General features: G+C 46.1%; 1 protein-coding gene across 6 annotated transcripts in view; it reads right to left on the reverse strand.

The window, feature by feature from the left end:
• Positions 1-18,211, reverse strand: part of LOC144332973 (uncharacterized) — an 85,903-nt gene that overhangs the window by 59,008 nt on the left and 8,684 nt on the right. For 5 of the 6 annotated variants that reach the window (XR_013401266.1, XR_013401262.1, XR_013401265.1 and 2 more), the window contains exon 2: positions 16,249-16,391. The exons of the other annotated variant lie outside the window; for it this stretch is intronic. The gene's annotated coding sequence lies outside the window, so the exon portion shown is untranslated. The remainder of the gene's footprint in view (positions 1-16,248; positions 16,392-18,211) is intronic. 6 annotated transcript variants of the gene reach the window in all.

Genomic DNA, 18,211 nt, shown 5'->3' on the forward strand with positions numbered 1-18,211 from the left:
ACTGTGTGTGAGGAAACCCCCCTCAAGATGAGCTACATCTGTGTCCTCAGAGGCACACCCTGGCGCCAATCATTTGCTGTGCTATCAGCTATTATTCTCAAATTATTTATTCAACAGCTATTAAGTGGGGCTGGGGATTTCCTATGGACAAATGTCATAAGTAAATGCTGATTTCCTATGAATAAATATATTTACAGAAACAATCTAATTACAACTTCTTGTTTACTGGCTAAAGCAGAATATGTGCTCAGGAAAATTCGACAATATTTCCACCCTTTCTGGAGTTCTGGTTCCCTCTTGGGTTTTCCTTGCTGACTTCCTAAAGTGGACTTCTTAAAGAGACACTTTAAAAGGTTTTGAAAATTAGAAATTTCCCGGCAAACAGCATGAACTATGCATTCATCCTGTGGTTTTTAGAACTTCAGCAGATTATGTATGAGTCCCACACATAAAGAATTTTTGGGTTTCACAAAAACTCAGCAGAGATTAGCCTGGGCCAGCAAGTGTGCTTCATTCCATTCCCACTGACGGTCGCCATCTCCCTCGGCGGGAGGAGAACTAGTTTACGTCTTGCCAATTTAATCCCATGATGTCTCGGTCCCCTGTGTAACTCAGCATCCTGGCTGGCCGCCGCCTGGCTGTCCCTGCATTCATCTTCACCTGCCCTCTTGGTGCTGTCTGGGCTGCCTTCCCTTCAGCATTAAGAGACCCTGACAGACAAGAGCCGTGGGGCTCCACGGCCAGATGCCAAGCTGAGCCTTGCACATGACTCAGACTCAGGACATGACTTCTGCAACCGCCTGCCTCTCCACCTGACCCTCATCCCTTCCCCAGACTCTGGGTGGGAGAACAAGAGTCTTGATATAGAAACCCTCAAGACATGAGCAGCCTTGCTGGGGACTAGGAGCAAGCAGGCATGCGGGACCCCTGGCCGGTTCGGGGCCTCCAGAACCTCCTGCAGAGCTTCCTCACTCCTTTTTTTCATGGCAACTGAAGGAAGTGAGTGAAACGCTGAATCCAGTTTGAACTGACAACTACTTAGGGGGCATCTCCTATATCCCTAGCACCATATGGATCCCCATGCAGGGAGAAAGATGCTTCAGATTCATAAGATGTAGTCTATGCATTTGAGGAATTAATAGGCTTCTTATTAGAGAAATGATTTAAACACATTAACTGATTAACAACCTGAATCTGAGTCAGCTGCAGTACAGACCACTGGGTCAGTTTTTTGGAGAAGAAAGGAGCAACAGGGAGACAGAGAAAATGACTTTTATTAAACATCTACTTCCTGCCATGTATTTCACATTCAACTGCTCATTGAATCTTCCAATCACCTTTAAGATAGATATTACCATTATTATTATTCTAATTATTATTATTATTTCCATTTAACAAATGAGGAAACTAGAGACAGAATAAAACAATTTGGTTACACAGCCATTGAAGGGACAGAGCTGGGATTTTAAGCCAAATCTGCCAAATTCTAAGTCTTGTGGATTTTTTTTTTTCCCTCACTGCTGCCTTGACCTCCTGGGCTCAAGCAATCCTCCCACCTTAGCCTCCCCAGTAGCTAGGACCACAGGCACATGCCACCACAACCAGCTGATTTTTTTTTTTTTTTTTTTGTAAAGACAGAGTCTCACTATGTTGCCCAGGTTAGTCTCAAATTCCTGGGCTCAAGCAATCCTCACTTCCACCTCGGCCTCCCAAAATGCCTCACACAGATGTAAGCCACCACACCCAGCCTTGTGGTCTTAATATTACACCAAATCCAGATTTTGACTGAAATTATTTGGTTTAATGTAGGAAGAGAAAATTTCAATGCAGATGAGGAATCTGAATTGCATGTGAGAGCTGGTAATATCTGGCTGGACAGAGACGAGAAGGGATGCTGTTCTGAGTTTGAGAAATAATATGAAAGGCAATGTGTCATGGAAATGGATGTGTGATGTCTGGCACCTAGAATAGGACCCAGTGCAGGGAAGATTGTAGGATGGATAGATGAACGATGGGTGGATGGGTGGAGAGATGGATGAACAAGTGGATGGAAGGATGGACGGATGGAAGGATGGATGGTGAATGGATGAATGGATGGGGGATAGATGGATGGAGGGGTGGGTGGATGAGTAGATAGATAGATGTGTGGATAATGTGATGAGTGGACCAATGAATGAGTGAGTGGGTGGGTGGGTGGATGGATGGATGGATGGATGGATGGATGGATGGATGGATAGATGGATGGATGGACAGATGAGCAGATGGATGGATGGATGGATGGATGAGTAGATGAATGGATGGAGGGGTGGATGTATAAATGAAGGAATGAATGATGATGTCACTGCATATATGGCATAATAGTCACTTACAAAACATAAGTACAAAAATAGTAGTGATTTTTGGCTGGGCACGGTGGCTCACACCTGTATTCCCAGCACACTGGGAGGCCGAGGTGGGTGGATCACTCGAGATCAGGAGTTTGAGACCAGCCTGGCCAACACAGCGAAACCCCACCTCTACTAAAAATACAAAATTAACCGGGCATGGCGGTGTGCACCTGTAGTCCCAGCTATTTGAGAGGCTGAGACAGGAGAATCACTTGAACCCGGGAGACAGAGGTTTCAGTGAGCCGAGATCATGCCACTGCACTCCAGTCTGGGTGGCAGAGCGAGACTCTGTCTCAAAAAAAAAAAAGAAAGAAAGAAAAGAAAAAGAAAAGAAAAGAAAAAGTAGTGAATTTTTAAAAGTATATCAAGATGTTAACTTGAAAACCAATGTTGTCCCTCAAATGTGTCATCTCTAAGAGTCTATGGATATTTTGCCCGGAGGATTTTAAAACTTTGTGTTAAATTTGTACTTTGGGCTGGGCTGAGGCAGGAAAATCGCTTGAACTTGGGAGGCAGAGGTTGCAGTGATCCGAGATCGCACCACTGCACTCCAGCTGGGGTGACAGAGAGAGATCTGTCTAAAATTTAAAAAAAAAAAAAAAAATTTTTACTTTCCCATTTCTAAGCTGTGTGATTTTGGGGAATTTTCTTAACCTCTCTGGGCCTAGGTTTCTTCATCGATATATTGGGGATAATGCTTTACAACATTCTTTGGAGAACCAATGCTTGTAAAGCTCTTAACGCACAGTGCCTAACACTCAATAATGACAAGTAAACTTTACATATAAATAAATACTGTGGAGCAGATTAATTTGAGGCCTTTTTGTGGCCAAGAGTCTACCTAACAAGCATGACCTATCATTTGTTAAAACCATTTTCAGGGAGACAGAAGTAGTCTAGACTAAAGTGTGCTAATTAAGGCTTGGAACCACCCAGATTCTAAAATCCAAAAGATAGATCAGCAGCGCAAGGATTTCAATTCAGGGACTTTGAAGATAGAGTCATTTTGAAATCTCAATGCACCCACGGTTTACTTACACAGCAAATAAGAGTGGACTGCATCTCCCCACGTGGACCCCTCAGGCTGCGGTCATTGCAGCTAGACTGCGGCCACAGCAGGAAGTTATGACAGACTTTAACCAGGGCACAGGAAGAGGCCACAGGGCAGATCCAGGCTTGCAGAGCTTATAAGAGATGGGAGATCTGGCGGGGCGCATTGGCTGACACCTGTAATCCTAGCACTTTGGGAGGCTGAGGTGGGTGGATCACAAGGTCAGGAGTTCAAGACCAGCCTGGCCAATATGGTGAAACCCCGTCTCTACTAAAAATACAAAAATTAGCCAGGCGTGGTGGCAGCTGTCTGTAGTCCCAGCTACTCGGTAGGCTGAGGCAGGAGAATCGCTTGAACCTGGGAGGCAGAAGTTGCAGTGAGCTGAGATCACATCACTGCACTCCAGCCTGGGGTGACAGAGAAAGACTCTGTCTAAAAAATGGAAGGAAGGAAGGAAGGAGGGAGGGAGGGAGGGAGGGAAGGAAGGAAGGAAGGAAGGAAGGAAGGAAGGAAGGAAGGAAGGAAGGAAGGAAGGAAGGAAGGAGAGAGGAAGGGAGGGAGAGAGGGAGAGAAGGAGAGAAATAGGAGACCTGGCTGGGCGCAGTGGCTCAAGCCTATAATCCTAACACTTCGGAAGGCCAAGGCTGGCGGATCACCTGAGGTCGGGAGTTCAAGAGCAGCCTGACCAACATGGAGAAACCCCATGTCTACTAAAAATACAAAAATTAGCCGGGCGTGATGGCACATGCCTGTAATCCCAGCTACTCCGGAGACTGAGGCCAGAGAATCGCTTGAACCCAGGAGGCGGAGGTTGCAGTGAGCCGAGATTGTGCCATTGCACTCCAGCCTGGGCAATAAGACTGAATCTCCGTTTCCAAAAATAAAAAAGGGAGACCTTCATCGAGAAAAACAAGAAACAATAGTGTGATTGCACATTTTACCAAAGCATATGACCACATGAGCGCATTGCTAGGGTGCTTCCCAGTGGGGCCTTGCACGGAGCCAGAGCAAGGGCAGGATCCTGAAGCTTAGGCTTCACTAGCTTCATGATATATCCACCTTTGGTCATAGGAAGCAGCGCCTGCCTTGAAATAGGACTGTTTTGCCTTCAATAAACACAATCTGGTCTTGCATATAGACCTACAGAACCTCAGTACCTAAATATACCGCAGAAAGTATCTATCTAGCTCACTCATTTTATATGCAGGGAGAACGAGAAGTGAAGTGTTTAGGTCAAGGTCATACAGACTGGAATAATTAGAGCCTAACAGGCAAATGAATTCCATGGGAAAGAAGGTACCTTGGAAACTTCAAGCATGTAAACCTAAATTATCCTTTTGTAAATCGATATTATCCATACAAATAAAAATCTATTTTAAAAAAAGGAACAGCATAACAAAAACATATTAATCTATAGGCTAGACAAGCAGTTGAGAATAGCTTTTAATAATATTTTCCAAGTATACGGCAAAGAACACTTCTTAAATTGCTTTGAAACTGTCTTCTACAATTGAATCATTCACGCATCCAAAAACTATTAAGCATTATCTTATCCCCTGAAAGCAGAGCCCAGGACAAAGATTTGGACACAGGTAGTTTACTCAGGAGGTGAGCCAGAAAACAGAAAGGAGGGGGCAGGGAGAGGAAGACAGAGGAGGAGGAACAGCCAATAGGAGAGTGTGAGCGAGTTACTACTATGGGCAACTATGGTTCACTTCTGCAGGAGCCCTCACGAGAAATTGTGAAGCATACACCTTGGGTAGTTCCTTGTAAGACTGGAGGCTTTTTATCCATAAACTCCCACCTCTCATTTGTTGAAGATTATCCTGGGGGCATGAACTCTGTAGCTCTTTTGGACTGTGCCTTTTTCTTTTTGCTTTTCCTTGCCTTGCCTCTTCAAAAACCCTAAGAAAAGTTTAGGAGCCAGACGTGGTGGCTCACATGTGTAATTCCAACACTTTGGGAGGCCAAGGTGGGAGGATCACTTGAGGTCGGGAGTTCGAGACCAGCTTGGGCCAACATGGCAAAACCCCATCTCTGCTAAAAATACAAAAATTAGCCAGGCGTGGTGGCAGGCGCCTGTAATCCCAGCTACTTTGGAGGCTGAGGCAGGAGAATCGCTTGAACCCGGGAGAAGGAGGTTGTAGTGAACTGAGATCACACTACTGCACTCCAGCCTGGGCAACAGAGTGAGACTCCAGAGTGAGACAGACAGACAGACAGACAGACAGAAAGAGGGAGGGAGGGAGGGAGGAAGAAAGGAAGGAAGGAAGGAAGGAAGGAAGGAAGGAAGGAAGGAAGGAAGGAAGGGAGGGAGGGAGGGAGGGAGGGAGGGAGGGAGGGAGGAAGGAAGGAGCTTAGGGAGCAGGAAGCATAGAACTGCCCACCACAGCTTCAGCTGAAATCAGAGGTGGGCTTCGGGGCTGTGGCATGGGCCCTCAGGAATGCTTGCCACAAATATCAACCATGTACCAGGAGCCGATGTCCATCTAATCCTCTATTTTTAAACCAGGCTGATCTACCTGCATAGTCCAAAGAGCCATAAATACACATCTCAAAGCCACATGGCAATCATTCAACAAATGCCTGTCAGGCACTCACCATGGCCCTGGTATTGTTTTAGGAACTGAATAAAGAATGGTGAACAAGGCAGACCTTGTCCCTCTCTTGAACTGTATACTCTTGTGAGGGGGAGACAATAAAGAAAGAAATGAACACACAAAAACATAGACAACTTGTTTGATAGCATTAGATACCACTCATGCTGACAATTGTACTGTGGGGTTGTAAATGAGGAAGCAACTGCTTCAGGATGGCTGGTCAGGGAAGACTTCTCTGAGGAGGTGGCATTTGCAGAGATCAGAAGGTCATGGGGACATCATAAGGATATTGACGGGGTGGGGGATGAAGAGGATTCTGCAAAAAGGAAGCAGCTAGTGCAGAGTCCATCAAAAAGGATCTTGAGGCGGGAGCGGTGGCTTACACCTGTAATCCCAGCACTTCGAGGGGCCAAGGCGGGCAGATCCCTTGAGCTCAGGAGTTTGAGACCAGCCTGGGCAACATGGTGAAACCCCATCTCTACTAGAAATACAAAATTAGCTGCATGTGGTGGCGATGCCTGTAACCCCAGCTACTCAGGAGGCTGAGACATGAGAATCATTTGAACCAGGGAGGTGGAGGTTGCAGTGAGCCGAGATCGTGCCACTGCACTCCATCCTGGGTGACAGAGTGAGACCTTGTCTCAATAAAAAGAAGCTCGAAGTGTGTGAGGAACCCATGACAGGCCAGGGTATCCAGGGCACCAGGCGAGGAGGTTGAAAAGGTTGTCAGGGCGAGATCCTGCAATGTTTATGAGCTGGGGCTAGATGTTTGGTTTTTATTCTAAGTGTGTTGTGAAGTCATTAGAGGGTCTTAAAAGGAGAGTGGCATGCTGTGGTTTTGTTTGTAAGAGTTCATTTTGGCTGCCGTGTGGAGAATGGGGGTGAGGCAGGAGCGGAAGCTGGGGATTACCCATTGCTGTAATCCGGGTGCCTTGAACTGTGTGGCACCAGCAGAGAAAAGTGGACAGTTTCAGAGCATATTTCTGAGGTCAAGTTGATGGCACTGTCAGGTACACTGAACTGAAAAAACTGAAGGATAGCTCCTAGATTTTTGGCCTGAGCATCTGGATGCCTGGGGATTATTTGTTGAGACGGGAAAAACTACATATATTAGTCCAGGTTCTCCAGAGAAACAGAACACACACACACACACACACACACACACACACACACACACACACACCCCGGAGAGAGAGAGAGACAGTAAGGAATTGGCTCATGTGATTATGGAGGCTGAGAAGTCTGACATCTGCATGTGGCAACTAGAGACTAAGGCAAGCTGATGGTAGAGCTCCAGTCCAAGTCTGAAGGCCTGAGAACCAGAAGAGCCCATGGGGTAAGTTCCAGCCCAAGGCTGAAGGTAAGAGAGGAATGATGTTGCAGCTCAAAGACAGTCAGATATATAGAGAGAATTATTTCTACTCAGCCTCTTATTCTATTCAGGCCTCGACTGAATAAAGTCCATTCACTTTAGGGGGAAGACAATCAACTTTCCCTCAGTCCACAAACACAAATGTTCATCTCACCCAGAAACACCCTCCCAGACACACCCAGAGATAATGCTTCACCAAATATCAGGGTACCTTCTGGACCTGCCAAGTTGACACCTAAAATTAACCATCACACCAGGGAAAGAATAAGATGATTATGATCATGCAAGGGATCAAGATTTCTGTTTGAGACCCATGAATTTGAGGTGCCTAAAAGACATCCCAAAAAGTGACAAATGGACCGTGGGATATAGAAACTTCAAGTTCTGGGATGAGCCCATGGCTGGAGATCTAAATTAGGAATTTACTGATTTAGGTATGGCTTTGAAGCCAAGGAACTGGATGATGCCACCTAGAGGACAGCAAGGGTCCATGGCAGAACCCTGGGGCACTCCAAGGTACTCCGTGTATATTCATTTGCTAGGGCTGCCGTAAGAAAGCAGGACAAACTGGATGGCTTAGGACAACAGAAGCTTATTGTCCCACAGTTCTGGAGGCCAGAAGTGTGAGATTCAGGTATCGGCATGGTTGGTTCCTTCTGAGGCTGTGAGGGAGAATCTGTTGCATGCCTCTCTCCTAGCTCCTGGGGGTTGGCTGGCAACCTTCAGTATTCCTTGACTTATAGATGCAGCACCTCAATCTCCACTTTCATGTCCATGTGTTGTTCTTGTGTGCATGTCTGTCCCTGTGTCCAAATCTCCCCTTTTTAGAAGGACACCATTCATATTGGATTGGGACCACTTTGACGACCTCACTTTAACTCTACTTCTCTAAAGATTCCATTTCCAAATTAGGTCACATTCTGAGGTACCGGAAGTTAGCACTTCAAAACCTTCTTCGTGGAGGATATAATTCATCCCACAACGCCATACATACTCTGCTGCCTCTTCTCTCTGTTCTGGACTTACATCCATTTCATTCCATTTCTGTCCAGATCCTGGCCCCACATGCTCCTGTTCAGGGCACCCATGGAGATATTAGGTTGGTACAAAAGTAATTGCAACCTTTGCAATTACTTTTAATTGCAAAAACCACAATTAATTATGAAAAATGCAATTACTTGTGCACCAACATAATAGTTCTGCAGTTTGATCTTTGGATAATTCCAAGAACTCTGGCTCAGCCTTTGTTCTAGTGGTTTGTACTCCTGCTGATTGGGGTAAGAGTTCTGTGCCCAATTCTGACTTCTGGGACCCAAAACTTAACATCAACTCACCTGGGCTTCACAAGTTCCCATGGGAAGGGCATGACGCCCAAGCACCAAACATACTTAATTCGTTCTCAGAGAGTTAGCAACCTACTCAAGGTGAGAAAACACAATCATTCATAATGAATAAGACAAAGTTTGAGTGGATGGTCTAATTGTCTCCTGAGATAATGAAGAAATAAGAAAGATTTGGACAAAATGGGTAAAGCTGTTGTTTTATTCCATTTGTGTTGCTATAAAGGTATCCCTGAGGCTGGGCAATTTATTTTTTTAAAGAGGGTTATTTGACTGTCAGTTCTGCAGGCTGTACAGGAAGCACAGTGTCAGCATTTGCTTCTGGTGAGGGCTTCAGGCTGCTTGCCAGCCTCACCAGTGGAAGATTAAGGATAGCCAGTGTGTGCAGAGATCACATGGTGAGAGGAGAAGCAAAAAGAGAAAGGAGGGGGCAGCCTCTTTTTAGCAACCAGATTTCTCTACTAACTAACAGACTGAGAACTCACTCATCAGCGTGAGAACAGCATCAGCCAGTCACGAGGGATCTGCCCCCATGACCCAAATACCTTCCATTAGGCCCCACTTCCAACACTGGGGACCAAATTTCATTGTGAGGCTTGGAGGGGTCATAGCAGCAAGACTGCAGGAAGAGTGCTGAGAGGTACAGAAGAAGGAAACCTGGATGGCGTCACAGATGTGAGTTCTCATGCTTGCTCTGCCACTAACCTTGATTATATCAAGGGTGTCCTTGGTATAACCCACTTTCTCTTTTTGAACCACTCTTGCCTCATCTTTGAAATGCAAATGCCCTTCCAGTTCCAGCCATCTATGATGATAAGGTGACCCTGGAAGCTTCAGTCTTACATGACAGGAATAGATGCTGGTAGAGAAGTTTAAAGCAGAGCATCTGCTGGGAGATACGTAATGGGATGGGCCTGAAGGTGGGCAAGGGCAGTGGAAGTTGGAAGGACTCCTTATGCCCATAGGTGTCTATGTAGATGCTATAGGAAGGCACAGACAAAAAAAGCAAGATTTGAGCTCTTTTCTCGAGGAGCTATTAGATCCCTTTATTGTAGGCTGGGAAATAGGAGCATCTCTTCCCAGACACTGAACATCTTGTGGTTTCCCTGACTCACAGTCTTCTTAATTCCCAGTATTTAATAAGCTCCTCCCTCTGCCTGGAACTCTTTTTCCACATCTCTTAACAGTTCTAATGGTGCCAGGTAAAATCCAGGACATCCAGTTAAATTTAAATAATGGAAATATTTTTAGCATTATTTGGGACATCCTTATGTTAAAAAAATTATTTGTTATTTATCTGAAATACAAGTATAACTGGGCATTCTGTATCTGTATTTGAAAAATTTAGCAACCCTATTTTATTTTATTTATTTTTAAATTTTATTTATTTATTTATTTAGAGACAGAGACTCACTTGCTCTGTTGCCCAGGCTGGAGTGCTGTGGTACAATCTCGGCTCACTGCAACCTCCCTCTCCTGAGTTCAAGCCATTCTCCTGCCTCAGTCTCCCGAGTAGCAGGGATCACAGGCATGCACCACCATGCCCGGCTAATTTTTGTATTTTTAGTAGAGATGGGTTTTCACCGTGTTAGCCAGGCTGGTCTTGAACACCCGGCCTCAAGCAACCTGCCCACTTCTCGCCTCCCAAAGTGCTGGGATTACAGGATCAAGTCACTGTGCCCGGCCTGCAACTTTATTTTAACCTTATCAACTCCTGCTTTTGCCCTAGACCCTGCCAGGTATCACTGCCTCCATACCTTCCCTGACAGCCCTATTTCCCCTTCCCCGAGGCTGGATTAGAAGCCCCTTTTCAGTGCTTCCACAGCCATCTGTGTGCACCTCTTTCATTGAACTATAATTGTATTTTCTTTCCCTCACCAGACTGAGGCTCCTTAAGGGCAGAGACTATGTCCTGTTCACCATTGCATTCCCCAGTTGGCATATAAATATTTGATGAAGGGAGGAGGGAAGAAAGGAAGGCAGGCATGCAGGCAGTTAATTTCTTTGAGAAAGGATTACCTAGAAAAAAAGGGTAATCTTTGTCCAATGAAAAAAGGGTAATCCACTGGCATCCTTGTCCAGTGACCAGTATGCCTTCCACACGATCCCAAATACAGCAATAAGCACACAGTAGCCATTCAAGAATTGCTCGTTACTTTATCCTGCCAGTTAAGATAATTAGAATGCCTAGGTCTCCATGTGAGACATTGAGTTAAAATTCCCCAAAAAGAGTGTTTTGCAGATCGTCCTAAAATTCTGATCCTCCTCTTGGCAGCATCTTGCATAAGCCTTTGGGGAAATGAGTAATGGAAGACTTTGCAACCAGGTCCAGGAGAGGGCCTGGGGGCAAAACCAAAGAGAAGTGTCCTAAAGCTCCTTAACAAGAGTGGCCTGAAGTGGGTGTCAGCAGAGGCGGCCTCTGGAACCAAGAGAGTCAGAAAGCCAGGAAGAGAACAATGGAGGGGTGCTGCATGTGAGTGCAGGGGAGCTGATCTGAATGGACACTGGAGACTGCTCGCAATGGGGCATACAGGAGCTACTGGCACTACAATAGCTGGATGAGCTGGAAGCATTAAAGGCAAAGAGCAGAGTCAAGCTTGGTTCCGAGCAACACTGAAGCACTGCAACACTGGGAAGGTCCATTCTTCACCTACGGTTTCTCTCTATCCATTAATGCTCTTGTCCTCCCTCTACCAGATCCCCTTTGTTCCCTGCTACAGCCCTGTTGTCAAGGAAGGAAACTGTTAGTGGGTCTGGGGTGCGACCTGAGATTCTGCATTCCTAGCCAGCTCCCAGGCGATGCTGCTGTGCTGATCTGAGCACAGTACTTGAAGTAGCAAGGCTATAGTACAGACATGGGGGCTTCTAGCTGTGCCTTGAAAAACATAAGTGGACCAAATAATTTGGGGAAACAGTGGATACGACTAAGTTCACTGGGCTTCTTTACTTTGAGGACCTCTTAAGACTTCTTGCCTGCTTACATGTCTTGTGACTCCAGGAGAAACAATTATATGTAGGGGTTCCCAAATTTATTTAACCACAGATCTTTGTTCCCATGTATCTGTATCTCAAAGACTAGGATTTTTCAAAAGTAACCTCCGGAAATGTTTTTCTGAGAACCCAACCCTTATCCCTTGCTCTCACCCCAAGACTGCAGGGAAAACTTTTAACAATGGAAAGGAGCAGGATACTGTATTCTTGGCTTCGGAGATGGACTCTCCCTTCAGGCGAAGACTTAAGTCAGAGAGATTAACTACAGGGTGTGTATACTGTAGCGGTTGGAGTAACACAAACCTAGGTTTGAATCCTTGCTTCACAACTTACTATGTGACCTTGAATTAATCATCCTCTCTGAACATTGATTTCCTAATCCATAAAATGGGGATACTAGTATAGATCTTGTAGAATTATGGTGAGAAATAAATAAGCTGAATGCATGTAGAGGACTCAGTGTGTTGTCTAGTACATCGTAAATGCCCAGTGGAGGCTCTTATTATTACGATGATGCAAAAATGTCACAACATCTCATATGCACCCCGTTTTTTACTCCAGTTTTGTATTTCAGGAGAGAGGGAGAAGGAGATGGGGAGAGAAAGAGAGAAAGTGCATTCTGGCTTGGAAGGGAACTTATGCTTTGAAGCTGACAAGTATAATTTGTCTTGAGACTGCCAAGCTCTTGGGTTGAGCCTTCATATTGGAAAAAAGAGACAGGCGAGATTAATCTGGGGCCTTCATTACTTACTCCATCTGGCCTGGCTTGGCACGGCCCCTTCCCTCTACAAACTGATTACTCCTTCAAAAGCCTCAGCAGATTGGTCCCTAATGGGTTCTGACATGGCAGGAATGGGGCTCACACAGCACAGAGATAAAGGCCCCAGCAGCAGGGCCAAAACGCTTCCAGTGCTACAGCCCAGATGCTCCACCACAAAAGAAAGCAATGAACTGAAAGGGAGCCAAGGCCCCTGGGCCAGGGTGAACCTCAGGATTCCCAGGAGCACGTGGCTCCCCACAGTGGGGAGCAGCAGGAGCCGGGCTCACATGGACTGGACTGGTAACGTGGATTATTTGACTGGGGTGAGTTCCAATGACCATGGGCGCTTTTTAATCTGGCTTTCCAGTCACACTGGGGATAGGAAGGTGCTCCAGGGAAGTGAAGACGGTTGTTGTTTTTAGACATTTGCTAGTGAAATCCTGCTCGGAGCCTTTCTCACATTCCTTCCCCCAACCCCCTCCGAAGCACAGTGTGGGAGGAGGAGAGGGAAGGGAACCCATGTTTACTAAGCACCCACTATGCTCCAGGCACAGTGCCAGGTGCAGGTGCCAGGCACTGTTGGCTTAATCATTCAGCACAAGCCTGAGAAATAGGTATGACTGTTCCTTTTATTGAGAAAAGGTAAGGGCTTTGTCCTGAGTCACACGGTAAGTGACAGAGCAAGGATCCGAACAGGACAGGACCTGTGGGTCTGTGTTGGTGGTTGGCTAGTCTGCACTCACAGCAAGGAACAGCTGTGGGATTTGACAGAAAGTATGAATAGGGAGAATCTTCCAAAGCACCAGGAGGCAGCAAGTCTGCGGCCTGGGTCTTCTCTCCTAAGAGATTGTAAAGTTTAAAACTGCAAAGGAGCCTCTCAGCCACTCTTGGAAAGAGAGTTCTTGAACAGAAGACCAAACCAGATCCGTCATTCGAACTGGGGAGGAGGGTTGTTTATCTTGGATTGGGGGACTGCCAGCCTCTGGAACAAAGGCTCTGCTTCTCAGTTGCTCTGAACCCACGCAGCTCCTTTAAAAAGCTGACCCTGGGACATGGCGTCCATGGCTTGAGAAGTCAAGGTCCTGCTCTACAGCTTCCAGGGTCTCAGGGAAGTCAGTGTGGGAGCCTTGACGAGTCAGAGACTGCACAACACTGCCATCTCCTGGGAGCAAGGTCCACTCTGGCCTGGTCAGACAGAATCCCAGCTCAAAATACCTGACGAAATCATGCATGAGGCTCTCTATCACCCCAGGGAACCTTCTGTGGTCACGTTATGAATCAGGATTGCCTAGGTTTGTGTATTAGATTACAAAGCCTGTGGAGATCGAAAGCATGGGTTTCCACGTCAAACGTTCAATTATTCTTTTTTTTTTAATTTGACAAATGTTTACTGAGCATCTACTTTGTGCCAAGCACTGTGCTAGGCACTGAGTACACAAGGATGATCAATATAAATGGGCGTGGCTGGGAGTGGTCTCTCACGCTGGTAATCCCAGCACTTTGGGAGACTGAGGCAGGAGGATCACTTGAGCCTAGAAGTTTACGATCAGCCTGGGAAACATAGTGAGACTCTATCTCTACAAAAAATAAAACTAGCCAGATGTGGTAGTGCACACCTGTAGCCCCAGCTACTCAGGAGGCTGAGGCAGGAGGATTGCTTGAGCCCAGGAGGTAGAGGCTGCAGTGAGTCATGATTGCACCCCTGAACTCCAGCCTGAACAATAGAGTGAGACTCTGCCTCAAAAGAAAGAACAATTTTAGGTCAGGCGCAGTGGCTCACACCTGTAATCCCAGCACTTTGGGAGCCCGAGGCGGGCAGATCACCTGAGGTCAGGAGTTCGAGACTAGCCTGATCAACATGAAGAAACCCCGTCTCCACTAAAAATACAAAATTAGCTAGGCGTGGTGGCACATGCCTGTAAACCCAGCCACTCGGGAGGCTGAGGCAGGAGAATCGCTTGAACCCGGGAGGTGGAGGTTGCAGTGAGCTGAGATCATGCCATTGCTCTCCAGCCTGGGCAACAAGAACGAAACTCTGGAAAAAAAAAAAAAAAAAGAATAACAATTTAAAAAAGACAAATGGTCCTTAACTTCATGAAGCTTATAGTCCAGTGGTGAAGATGGACTGTAAACAAGGAATTATCTCGTGAACAAAGAATGTATTCATTACTACTGCAACGAGTGCTGAGAGGGAAAAGCATGAGTGCTGCAGGAGTTTATAATGTAGAGGAGGATTGTAGGGGAACCCTGGCCTAGTCAGGCAGTCAGGGAAGCCTTTTCTAAAGACATGACCTACATGCAGACACCTGAAGGATGTATAGGAATTAGTTAAGAACAACATGTGAGGAGGCCATGAGATAAGAAGGAGCCTGGCCCGCTTGAAGAACTAAAAGAGCGCTGGGCACGGTGGCTCATGCCTGTAATCCCAGCACTTTGGGAGGCTGAGGCAGGTGGATCATGAAGTCAGAAGTTCAACACCAGTCTAGCTGAGATGGTGAAACCCTGTCTCTACTGAAAATACAAAAATTAACTGGGAGTGGTGGTGGGGACCTGCAATCCCAGTTATTCGGGAGACTGAGACAGAGAGTTGCTTGAACCTGGGAGGCGGAGGTTGCAGTGAGCCAAGATCGTGCCACTGCACTCCACCCTGGGCCCAAGTGAGACTCCATCTCAAAAAAAAAAAAAAAAAAAAAAAACCAAAAAAACTGAAAGAAGTTCTGTATTGATGGATCACTGGGAGGAGGAAAACAGTAGTGTGAGGTGAGGGTGGAGATCACACAAGGCCTTGTCTTCGAGTGTCAAGTGAAGGATGTGGCTCTACATTGGTCTAGACTCTTTTTGTTACATGGAAACTCATTTAAGTAAAAAGGCAATTTACTGGTTCATGTAATTGAAGCTCCAGATATGGCTGGATCCAGGAGCCCAGGGTTTTCGTGGCGGGGCACAGTGGCTCACATGGTGGCTCACCTGTAATCCCAGGGATATAGGAGTTAAGAAGAAATTATTTGGGCAGATAGTGATGGTAAGGAAGTTCTTGGCAAGGTTTTCCTTTTAACGAAAAGCAGCCCCCAAATCATTTTCTTTTCTAACAAAGAACAGCTTGTAAAATTGAGCTTCAGACATAGACAAGCAAGCTGGAAGATTGCAAGGGTGAATATCGGCAGTTGTGCCAATAGGAAAAGGCTACCTGGGACTAGGCATAATCAAAATGGCAGCTTCATGTTCTCTTCTTTTAGCCGGCCACGTTTACAGTAAAAAGCAGACAACATGGCGCCGGCCAAGTGGAAAGGCCATTTGCATAATAAGATTAGGATGGGGTGGCCAGCCTTCCCCCCTCGCTATGTAAACGTCACGCCCAGTCCAACTAATCTGTGGGCCCTACATAAATCAGACACCACCTCCTCAAGCCAGTCTATAAAATGTGGTGCAGTCTGCCACAGGCCAGAATTCCCATTTGGGCGCCCATCTCGCTCACAAGACAGAGAACTGTTCTCTTTTCTCTTTCTTTTGCCTGTTAAACCTCTGCTCCTCAACTCACTCCTTGCATGTGTCCATGTCCTGAATTGTCTTGGCACAAGACAATGAACCTCAGGTATTTACCCCAGACAACAACGACGTTTCACCAGCACTTTGGGGAGCCAAGGTGGGCGGATCACCTGAGGTCAGGAGTTCAAGACCAGCCTGGCAAACATGGTGAAACCTCGTCTCTGCTTAAAAAAAAAAAAAAAAAAAAAAAAAAAAAATTACCTGGGTGTGGTGGCACACGCCTATAATCCTAGCTACTATGGAGGCTGAGGCAGAAGAATTGCTTGAACCCGGGAAGCAGAGATTGCAGTCAGCCGAGCTCACATCATTGCACTCCAGCCTAGGCGACAAAAGCGAAATTCTGTCTAAAAAAAAAAAAGAAAAAAAGATTTTATTTTCCAGCCAGATGTGGTGGCATGCGCCTATGGTCCCAAGTACTCAGAAGTCTGAGGCAGGAGGATCGCTTGAGGCTAGGAGTTTGAGGCTACTGTGGGCTATGATGGTGCCTGGGTGACAAAGTGAGATCCCATCTTCTAAAGAAATGAAAAAATGTAAAAAGACTTTCTTTTCCACTAAGTTATTATTATCTCTGCTTGTTTCTGAATTTATTACCTCATTCTCTCCTGCACTGACAGGATCTGTCAATCTGGTAGGAAAAGAGTCACTGATACTCATCAGGCCTATATCCTTGTAACCTATGATTCAAAAAGGTTACCCCTTTACCTTCCATTTGGAAAAAACATCATGGGAAGGCTCTGATTGGTCCATCTTGGTTCACATGCCTACTCACTGGCCCAATCACTATGTCCACAGGGATGTGGTCCAATGATTAGGCTACCCTGGGCCACGTTCCCACCCCTGTAGCAGGAATGGGGGTGGAAAGGAAAGGAAGCGGAAGGTACTGTGACTGACAGCCCTGCGGCCACATGGAATCTGAGAGGAGTTTCGCTCAAGGAACGGAGTGCTGATTATAGAAGAGAAATGAGGAAGATTGTGGGATCTCCAAAAACACTGACAAAACAATATTATAATGAACAAAAAGCTACGAGAAACTACTGAAAAGTTGCAAGTGAAAAACTATAAACAAACTATTATTATTTTTTAAGATGATACTGGCTATTGTAAGGGTGGAATGGAGGGGCATGAGTGGAAGAAAAAGGACTTCAGATTCTGGGCACACTGAAACACCTCCCAGCTATCTATGAGTTACCCAGAAATACTCCATGCACCACAGCAAAGGCCCTTGTAAATGCACAATAGAATTTGTAAGAAAGTATGAGAAATCCTCATGTGCCAAAGATAATGTGGAAACAGGAAAACAAGGTTGAGTGAGAAGCTAAAGCTGTAGCTCCCTTAGAAAGTTCTTAGGTAGGTCGGGCATGGTGGCTCACACCTGTAGTCCCAGCACTTTGGGAGGCCAAGGCAGCTGGATCACCTGAGGTCAGGAGTTCAAGACCAGCCTGACCAACATGGAGAAACCCATCTCTACTAAAAATATAAAAATTAGCCAGGCATGGTGACGCAAGCCCGTAATCCCAGCTACTTGGGAGGCTGAGGCAGGGGAATCACTTGAACCCGGGAAGCAGAGGTTGCAGTGAACCTGTAGCAGGACGAGCTGCAGACAAAACTCCTCAGACACCAAGTTAGAGAAGGAAGTGGTTTATTCAGCTGGGAGCATCAGCAAGACTCCTGTCTCAAGAGCCAAGCTCTCCAAGTGAGCAATTCCAGTCCCTTTTAAGAGCTCACAACTCTAAGGGGGTCCATGTGAGAGGGTCGTGGTCAATTTGAGCAAACAGAGGGTACGTACTGGGAGCTGCATGCACTGGTAATCAGAACAAAACAGAACAGGACAGGGATTTTTACAATGCCTTTCCATACAATGTCTGGAATCTATAGATAACATAACCAGTTAGGTTATCTTATCTATAGATTAGGGGTCAATCTTTAACTACCAGGCTTAGGTCAGGCAGGCCCAGGACTGGTTTCAGGTCTGGTTCCTTGGTTTCAGGTCTGTTTCCTAGGCACCGGGCTATCTGCCTTTAGTTTCGCTTCTCTTTCTTTTTCTGAGTATAAAACAATATAAAACAATATGAGAGGGTCTCTCTCTCTTCTCTCAAGCCGAGATCACACAACTGCACTCAAGCTTGGGCAACAAGAGCAAAACTCCGTCTCAAAAAAAAAAGAA

This window comes from Macaca mulatta, chromosome 1 (genome assembly GCF_049350105.2).
Source record: "Macaca mulatta isolate MMU2019108-1 chromosome 1, T2T-MMU8v2.0, whole genome shotgun sequence".
Taxonomy (NCBI): Eukaryota; Metazoa; Chordata; class Mammalia; order Primates; family Cercopithecidae; genus Macaca; species Macaca mulatta.